The sequence below is a fragment of the Morone saxatilis genome, unplaced genomic scaffold (assembly GCF_004916995.1).
Source record: "Morone saxatilis isolate NCDOM2014 unplaced genomic scaffold, NCSU_SB_2.0 Contig23, whole genome shotgun sequence".
NCBI lineage: Eukaryota > Metazoa > Chordata > Actinopteri > Moronidae > Morone > Morone saxatilis.
This window is the reverse complement of record NW_023339796.1, coordinates 2,260,773-2,271,254: the sequence shown is the minus strand read 5'-3', so window position 1 is coordinate 2,271,254 and position 10,482 is coordinate 2,260,773. Positions and strand designations below refer to the sequence as shown.

Below are 10,482 nucleotides of genomic sequence, written 5' to 3'. Positions count from 1 at the left end.
GAAGGGAGGAAGGAAGGAAGGAGTGAAGGAAGGGAGGAAGGAAAGAAGGAAGGAAATGCTGAAAGACAATGGGGAAAAGTCGGTGTAATTAAAAAGCTGAACGGAGACATGGATGTTTTTAAAAAATGGAAAAATGAATGAAATGAGGATGGAAGAAAAGTGAATGCATCCCTCCTCACATCCTCATTTGCTTCCTTCTGTCATTTAATCTCCCTCCTTTCTTTCTTTCTTCCCTTACCCTTACAACCTTCCTTCCTTGCATGCTTCTACCCTTACTCCTTTGTTTCCTTACATCCTTTCTTCCTCCACCTTCCTCACATTGTTTCTGTCCTTCCTCACTTCCTTCTATCTCTCTGCTTGTGTCCTACTTTGCTTCCTGTTCTGTTTCCTTCCTACATTCCTCCTCTCTAATCTCCCTTTTTAATCCCCCTCCCCTCTTCTTCATATTTACATCTATCCCTCTCCGCATCCTTCTTCTTATCCTCTTTTGAATCCTTCCCTGCCCCCCCATCCAACTGTCCTCTTATTTGTTTTCTTTCCGTGTTTCCTTCCATCCTTCCTCACTTCCTCTCATGTAATCTCCCTCTTTTCTTCCCCCCTTCATTTCTCTCCCCTTTAATCCTTACATCCTCATTTGCTTCCTTTTAATATCCCCTCCATTCCTCCCTAACCTGCCTTTCTTTCTTCCTTATCTTTCCCTTTTCCATCTTTCCTCACTTCCTCCCATTTTATCTCCCTCCAGTCTCCCCCTTTACTCCCTCTCTACCATTTATCCCTCCATTTTTACTGCCCTACATTCTCTTTCCCACCTTCCTTTGCTCCTTTCTATCTCACTCCCCTCCATTCTGCCTTTCTGTTTTCCTTCTTTCTTTCCTCACCTCCTCCCACCTAATATCCCTCTCTTCTTCCTCCCCTCCACTTTTCCTCTCCCTTATCTCTACATCCATACCTACTCACATCCTTCCTCCCACTGTCCTTTGCATCCTTCCACCCTCCCTCTCTTCCTTTTTCTTACACTTACATGCTTCCTTCCCATCCTCCTTTGCGTCTCATTGTTCCGTTCGTCCTTTACACCTCTCTAATCTATCTTTCTTCCTTACCTTTCCATCCTATTATCCTCACATCAGTTGTCTGTCCCTTTGTTCTCCCCTTTTCTTTTCCTCATTTTCCATTCACTTCTTTTATTTTTGCCATCTTCCGTCCTTTCCCACTCGGTTTTTAAATGCCTTGCTTAAGGGAAAGTGTCTCGGTTGAGGATCCAATGGCTGCAGTGGGAATTGAACCTGCAGTCTGACTTTGCAGTATGTGAGCAGAGGTGAATCGGATCACATAGCTCTTCCTCCTCTCTCTCTCTCTCTCTGTGTGTGTGTGTGTCTGTGTGTGTGGTGACTTTGCAGTTGTTAGTCAGGGACGCAGGAGAAAACGCACACAACCACTTTCCGCTGTTCAATTTTACATAATGATTCAAAGACACACACACACACACACAGGCTAAATGCTGTGTTATTAATAGAAGAGTCAGGGTGACACAGTAATCCCACATGGCAGGGGCATTCCTCCTCTCTGATATCAGCACACACACACCTTAACTCAGCACTTTACAGAGAGAGAGAGTGTAGAGTGTTCTTAAGATATCGGAATTACTTCTGTTTAAATAAGTCAGATTGGCTGGTTTATTATTTGGTTAATTAGTATTTCAACACAGCAAAAAAAACAACCGAAAAGAAAGATTTTACGTGTTATGATTCATACATTATCTCACCTGCTTCTGTGACCAGAGTTTAATGGTTTAAATACAGAAATAACTAAAAGAGTCTGATGATCTCATCCAAAATTGACCCAGAATATGAAATTAAATTAATTTAAACTGCTCAATGGTTTTTCAACAAACTGTAACTTTTAGCATTAGCTCATCATTAGCGGTGCAACAGGATTACAAGCTCTGTGATTTGATGTTTTTCACCCAAGTGCCACCTGGGAGTCCTCTCTCATGTATACAGGTTTTTCACCTTTTGTGTTTTTTATGAAAGAACCAGATATTTTCTACCACAGTTTGGTTCAACCAGGAGAGTTTTATTTCCATCCAAGTGCTGTCAGTCACACAGCATTCTCGGAGGAAGCAGACTTATACTCCAGGAACCTTGGAAACCCAAAATAAATTACTTAATCTACTTTACTACACTGTTGGCCACTTAACTGCTTAACGGGTTTACCAGTCCCTGCAGGATTTCACTGGCTTTTTTTGCAGGGGATTGTTGCGCTAATTCGTGGTTTCACAGCAGCTTTCCTAAAAAATGTGATGCATGTTGTTATGTTTTTAGTTTTTTTTTTTTTCACAGGAGCAAGTGAAAACTGCCAGAATTGTTGTGATTTATTATTATTTATGTATAATTCATTAAGAATTGAAGCAAACTTGTTCTAGTGAGGATAAAATGACACTGTTTTCATCTTCACAGAAACAAGGACGTGAGTTTGGTGATGCATAGTTCAACGTATTTGTGCAGGAAACTACAGCGATTGGTCAAATTTGCGTAAAAGTTGCTTTGATTGAATGAAAATTCACTGGTTTACGATCAGACTGGTTGGCTGATCGCACTGCGTGTTCATGAATTAATCGGTAGGCCAAGCTCTTCAGCTCGGACACCAAGCTGTAATTTCTAAAAGAATATCCACACTCTCAGTGGATTCATAGGACAGGACTCCTGACTGTTCTTGGGACTGACACAGTTTGTAGCTGCAGGGTTCTGGCGGTACTCTGGACGCTGGCAGAGACTGAAACATGTGACTCAGCGACTCGTCAGAGCCGACTCTCTGTTCTCCCAGCAGCCTCGGGGAGCAACACATCTCGCGGCCAAGACCTGAGTAACACACACTGGGTTTCAATCCAAAAACAAGATAGTCACCCACTTAAAAGACACAAACATTTATAGATTATCCTACAACATTGAATAGAGTAAATATGTATCCTTGAAACAGGAGACAGCTGAGCATTTTGGTTGGTTAAAATGGTTTTTAAGTGGTTTTATAGTTTGAGTCACCTTCCTGTTTTTCCCCACAGTTTTGAATTTACATCCTTACATTTCCATGTTCAAAAAATATCAATTGCATGTAAAGTCAGAAACATGTTAAGACTTAAAACAATAACAAAATTAAGTGAGAGCTGATGTAGCTCAACAGGAAAACTTCCATATTCTCTTATTATTCGACTTATATATATATATTTAGCCACAGTCAAGTACAGTTTAGCTTACAGATAAATATATCACACAACACCAGAAGACATTCTCCCCCTCCTTAAAATGAACACAACTTGCCAGGCAACTTTATTAGCTTTGTCTTTTGCTCTAAGTGACAGTTTTGTATTTCATTCCTGGCTCCGGTTTAGTCGACGAGTTAAAAACATAGTGGGTCGTGTTTTACATTCAGCATCAAAATGAGAAATGACACACGGTTCACGCCTTCTGCTGACATGCTTGTCTTTCTGCACCCGACCATGTGTGCACTGCAGAGAAGACCAGTTGTCCATTGGCATAGTGAGAGCGTGAGTGTGTATTTGTGTGTGTTTGTGTGTATTTGAATGGGAGCAGAAAGCCACAACCTACATACTGTGTGTGCTTATTGCTGGTATTATCACTATAATGGCTTGAATATAAGACTGTATATTGTTTTTTTCTGCGAATTACATTTGCAAACTTGGAGTAGTCATACATCTGAGGGCTAACAATTCACATCATCACAACAACAGATGTTCTCTTTCAATCGAACAATTACCGGCTCTACAGTGTAAGCCTATTATTTTAAGAGTATTACGGGTTGTTTGTAGTAGGGTTGGGCGATTGGACCAATATACCAGCGATTAGCTGAATCCACCACCGGTTGGGTTTTTTTTTTTTTTGCCGATTTTTGTAATTTTATTTTACTAATTTAATGGTCTGCCTACAGCTGTAGAGCCAGATTATTTTCACATCTAACTGCGGTGAATTAAAGGTTTATTTTCAAATAAAGTTATAAAACTAGTTTGACGACACGAAATACAGGTGAACAAGGTGATTCACAGAGGCTCCAACCAGGACTGTGACTCCAGGGTAGATAAGGATATGATTGGGAGAGGCTGGGACAGAACAGGGACAGGCCAGGAGAGGACGAGGCATCAGAGATCGTAGAATATTTTCACAATACATTGTTCGATTGTTGGGCTGCTGGTGACTGGTGGGAAAATGATAACATATCACCAAACCCTAGTTTGTAGCTATAATGTGGCAAAGTTCAAGTTCATCAAGTTTCAAACTGTCCATGTACAGTGTTAACCAGACTACACAATGGTTTGTTACACAGAACCATCTGGGAAGTCGTTGTTGGAAACTGATTGAAAAAGGAAAGGCACTTTCAAAAAATACTTTCAACCAATCAGATCAACGAACCATATAACGTAGTCAAACTCTTACCAAAGCCATTAGGAGAAGTGTGAAAATATCTTTTCCATCCATACCTTCTAGTTCTGATATAACTGACGCTATCTGTGCTAACCCCTTTAGCAGCCACAGTTATTTCTGAGCAGTCACTTCTCACACTTACCTAGCATTAAACCACAGCAGTAGCTCATGTCGTAGCTGCCAGTAGATCCGCAAAGGATGCCAGTTGGTCTGAACTGTGGTTTGGAAACAAGTGCATATAGGTTGAAACCTGATCTTATGATTTTGTGATCCCGCAAGTCCAGCTAATTAGCAAGGTTATTACAGCTTTACAGTGTCCTACTTGTAATTCTGAATTTCTGACATGTAGCAGAAACTACTGAACGAATGATGGCACTAAATTAGCTATATACAGTTTTTATCTGCTATGTAACATGCCCAAAGGTTTAGGCTTGATTTTTATCTAGTTGGACTACATGGCTTCCAATAGGCATAACCATCTTACAGTGACGTGTGAACATTCCCAAGTCAGAATAAGAGAAGATTTTCCTTTTTTTCCCCATTTTCCAACATGTTAGTCAGCTCCAGAAGCGACTTAAACCAGTAAAACAAGGAAATAACCCAATGACACCTTAGTGAGACACAGTTAAAAAGAGAATCTAACAGCTAAAGTGTCAGTTGACCCAAATTACAAAATAAAAGAAGCTTCAAGTTGTATCTTGTCAAGCAGATAGTCTTAGATTTATTTTCTTATGTTTTCAGATATTTGTCTCTTAGTTTTCTGCCTCCACCCCTGCACAGCTGGTGTGAATGTAATTTATTGTATGGCATTCAAATGTCCAGACACAGTGTACCTGTTTCCACTAAAGAACATTTGTTTTAATGAAGAAAAAACAACTATTCACAGTGAAGGTGGTGATTCTTTAATATATAGTTTGTCATGTTCACTCAAGGTTCTTCTCCTCTGTGAATGGAAAAATGGCTCTGCACCACCATAATCACATGTCAGGGCTTTCATAATCATTCCCATATGCTGTTTTAAAAGACATTTGCTTTGACTTTTAAATATGCTTGTCTCATGGAAATCCCTAATTCATAATGACAAGATGGTTTGTACACATCTACACGATGTAAATGGGTTAGAAATGTGTAAAGTACATTTATTGCTGACACCAGAACATCGTTGCCCGTTTAAGATAACATGTAGATCTCGTAGACCTCGAGGGATATTTCACTGCCGTCCTTTTTGCACTTTGTTGATTCCCCCCCCCCCCACAAGCCCCCCCACAGGAAACATGCATATCAGTGTATCATAATTAACTGAGCTCTAATTCCCTCTCTAGCGGCCTCAGTGTGCACTATATGGGTTACGCTGTGACCCAGAGCTGTGGTAATTTATTTCAAATTCATATTTTTAATTAATGCTGCCTCAGTTGGGGTTGTGATTGATGTGTTACCGCTTGTAGGGATGTTTAATGGCCACAGATCTTCGCGGTGAGCAATTATTGCTCCCGCCACCGGGCATCACCATGTCAACAATGTCACAGAGCCACACACATGCATGTGCTTTTATTTGACTTATAGTTTATATTAAATTAAGGTGATTCTGATTTTCAAGTGATTTTTCTTGCTTTTATGCTCCTACATAATCAGTACTAACAATCTAGAACATTCCTGCTGTTTTTCAATGAAATCCAAGTGGATTCCAAGGCAGCGCTGCAGGGCTATCTTTGGACACATGCATTGTTGTGCCAAGTGTACTTTAGTATTTAAGGAATGCTTATTTTCTCCATTTTTGGACCTGGGTCAGCTGGTTCATAGCCCGTCTTGAGTCTCCTGCCTGTAACAGCACGAAACTGACTTAACTGATGCAGCTACCACTCTGGAACCTAGACTTCAACACTGTCGGGTAAAGGTGCTGACAAGCTTCTCCAAACAAATTTAAGTCTTGAAAACTACAAATATATTTTCTTCAAATCACATGACTCTCTGTAATGTGACAGGGGTCCCTTGTAGTAAAAAAAGACAATCACTCAGCCTCTTGTCACTCTTTGTCTTGCTTTTATGGCACATTTTATTTATTCGGTTGATATATCGGCGCATCCCTAATATTTAATTTACTGGATTTGCCAAAAAGTGACATTATCTTCTGATTATTTAATCTCTAAATTAAATTATTCTTAATTTATTATGATTGGGTTATAAAATTACGTCTAATATCTTAAATCACAGGCACTTTTTAGTCAGGGGGTCGTAAGGCCCTGGTTGTAAGGATTTTAAAGGGTTGAAGAAAGGCCTATATCGCAGCATTTTGTTCATTTCTGTGAAGAAAACTGAATGAAATTGTTATTTTTTAAAAGTTTAGATGATCATTTTAGATCTAAACTTTGACCTGAACACAAGTTATATTCACAGAGGTTTCACTCTCTGATAAACAACCTCGTCCTGCATTAGAAAAGTAGTTAAAGCAACCAAAGAGCTGATAGAGCAATCACAGACAAACAAACTTCCTGCAGTTAACTGTTTGTGTTCATTGTACACTTTATCAGTTGTTATTGTTGTGCATTGTAATGTCCATAAAATATGTCACTTAGTCAGGGGTTGTCAGTTTACTCAATGATATAAAAAGGACCCTTAGCAAAATGTTGGGAACCACTGCTCTAATGTCATCTTATTTTGGTTGAACAGTCTTTCACAAGAATGCTTTCCATAAATATTCATAATAAGCATCTCCAATGGTACATTTTTAATCTCCAATTTAACAGTTTATACAGAGTCTTTGTTTAGTTCAAATGCCAACAGGAGCTCACATACAGTGCAGGGTTGTATATTACTACAAATACATTTACAGCTATGTTCTTTATATATAATAAATTCAAGTCATTTTTACCTTTTTAATAGGAAAATCTTTGACTTCAGTTTCATGGATGACACAAGCTATTGTATTAATTGGATTTCCATCACTGTGAGTGACCACGGTGAAGAAAATCCCTGACCAGGCGTTAATCTGGATTAGTACGGTTTAAGGGTGGCGGGGCCTCATTCACACAAAAACCTTTGAGACCTCAGTGTCGGCTCAGGTAATCACATTGGAAAGTGAAAAGGTTAGATTGTGTTACTACTCGAATTGGAGGAATTTGATATTTGGCCTCAATTCTCTCTGTTTTTTAACAGTTATCAGTGCCTTTGTATATTTCTAAGAACTGGTGATTCCTTCAGCACCTGTCAAGTTTTTAATTTCAGTCGGCCTTGTAACTGTCTGTTTCATTTATACCTGGCGAGTCTGGATTATTGTCTGGAAGTACTTTTCCTGGAGGCTGCTGGAAATATCATTGATGTGTTGTTGCCAGTGTGCAGTTAAATGCCAGTTGTACTCTGAACCCAGTGACATGCTCATTTCTTACTCTCTGGTGCAAGGACAGTTCATTTTAACCACCTCTTTTTCTATCTCTATCCACTGCTATCAGAAGCAGACATCCTTTAGACACACAAAGTTAAGGCTTTAATAAAGAACACAGACAAGTATCCATTTAAAAAAAGCATTCATGCCTGCACACGATGTAGTAAGAAGTATTTTTACAATTCCAAATAAATCAAAAGCAGTCAAAGACAATGAAACATTATCTTTCCAAGTATCTCCTCAATCGTTTTAATCTTTGCCGCACCTAACTCAGAAATGGTTTTATGAATATGTAGAGCTCTTATAACTCCTCACCTAATGCAGTTTTAATGTTTCATTTATCTGTTAGGGCTGTAAAGTTTTTTACTGCACCACGTAATCTTTGGAAATACAGATTTATAATCAAACCCTGTCTCCTAAAAATTATGTTTACAGACTACTAAATGTTTTTTGCCAAAAGCATTTAGGAGGAAACTTAATTTGCTGCCTGGATTCGGTTCACTGACCGTTCTTTTTCCATTCCAGGAAGTGCTTTTCTTTTAACCACTCAATTCATGCTTTATTGATAGCTTAGTTTTGGGAATATGAACATCTTTTAAATCTGTCTTTCATCATTTTTACATCTGGAAACATCTCAAAGAAACAAGCCATTAAATCTGACCAAGTGTTTATTGGAAATTTTTGACAAATTACTTCTACAAAAATTAAGCCAAAAATTCCGGCCATGTGCCCGGCAGATTCAATGGCAAGCAGGGCTCAGCTGTTGATCATGATGCGAAAACCCCTTTTATAGCTTTAAATAACTAGTTAAAACTACTAACTTGACTCCAACTTAACTTAGTAACTTACTCACTGCAGTGAGCCACCAGGGGGCGATCAATATGTTTTAGCTTCACTTTTGGAGACCTATCTTTACATATGTCAATGTTATGGACGACTTTTTAATCAATGCAAGAGTTGTCATAATTGACGATAACCTCTTTAGCAGCCACCATTATTGTTTTCGAGCAAATATCCACATGATGTCACACACGTAGGGTTGAAGCACACCTGTAGCTCGTGCTGTAGCTGCCAGTAGTTCCTCAAAGAACGCTGATTGGTCTGAACCAAGTGTGGACCTATCGTGACATCCCCCATTGGTTTGTGGAGTACCACTTTGAAGCCTAGAGTTCAGTGTTTTTAATTATTAGTTGCACCCCATCTTGCTTTATTTTTTCCCATTCTCCAGTTACATATAATTGTACATACAGTATCAGTAAAGGCTGCTTCAGTGACCCATTTTCCTCATGAGGAAATTCAAATTTCACAGGTCTGTGCTCACAGTTTCTCTTAGAGCTACGTGGAAGCAGAAAAATAAAGCTATAAACTGAGCTAGTTGTTCTCGGTACAATAGGAGAGCCAGGTGCATGGCTTCTGTTTGTCTTTCTCCTCTTTGAAGAGGCACATATGGCTTGTTGACTCAGCGATCAGTCAGTCAGTCTTTCAGCCACAAATGTAGGAGATTAATGTTTGTCTGGGCTCATAAATGAGAGGAAAGACAAATATCTAGTGTAGTTTGGTGGATTTCTTAACCCTGTATGATTTGATTAGACACAGTGTATGGAAATCATTTGAATTATTAACAGTATATATATTTTATTAGGCTTGCAAACAATACCCCAGGCATTTAGTCTTTGCTTTTTCATGATTTTGCTGTATTTTATGCTACACAGTTTTTGAACAGTCCTCTGTACGAGCTCTTTCCTACCTCAGCTTTGCCGATATTTTGATGCCTGATAGAGATTTATGATGTTATCTCTACCGCGTAGAGGATCCCAGGCAGTTTTAAGTGCTCACCCTCACTTTTTCACACGCTGGATATCTCATCTTGCAATGAAACTCCTCTTTTGTTAATGTCATCACTAAAACTGCCAGCTGCACATCGTTCCCATCAGCATTCTGCAGCACTTCTCTTCCCAGCTTTGCTGTTCAGCTTTTTTTTTTCTGTCCTCCGGATCCTCTGTCTGTCTCCTGCTCTTCGTCCGTGATTGATGCCTGACAGAGAAGCCAGACGGAGGCCATACAGACTTGACTGCTTTGCTAGCCGGCCATTGATTCTTTTTCACTTAAGCCATAATGAAGTATTGGTCAGCCTCAGTGAATGTCAGCAGTGCTTAGCGAGGCAGCAGGTGAGAAGAGCCCCGAGACTCTAGAGTTAATTACAACTGGTCCTTGCGTATTCAGCGTCTCTGGGAGCCGAACCGATGGCGTTGGACGACAACAGGAAGCTGCAACTAATAATGAAATAAGATAAGAAATGGTGAGTCTTCATTTATGACTGGGGGTAAATTCATGTTGATGGAAGAAGTACAAATAGAAATAGTAAAAAATACTCAAATGTCCTGCATTAAAAACCTTATTAAAAGACATAATGAGTTAGAAGAAACAATGTATTATCCCATTCAATCATCACGTATGACCCACTAGAGGTGTGTTGGTGTCTGTATCTCGAGCAACCCTGACATTTTCCTATATCTTCCCATTATTTTTATGTGTTTGGGACCTTTCTAGCTGTCAGCCTTTGGAAACTTGATGCCTAGCGCCCTGTGGGTGTGAGTCTGGACTTTATAAAAACGTATAGCGACCAGGTTACATTGCCGTCTCCTGTCCTGCCTGAGATAAGATAAGATA

At 39.4% G+C, this 10,482-nt stretch overlaps 1 protein-coding gene across 1 annotated transcript in view; it reads left to right on the top strand.

Moving 5' to 3' along the window:
• The window catches only part of LOC118335231 (disco-interacting protein 2 homolog C), a gene marked incomplete in the record, with an annotated part of 203,921 nt that overhangs the window by 45,902 nt on the left and 147,537 nt on the right, over positions 1-10,482 (top strand).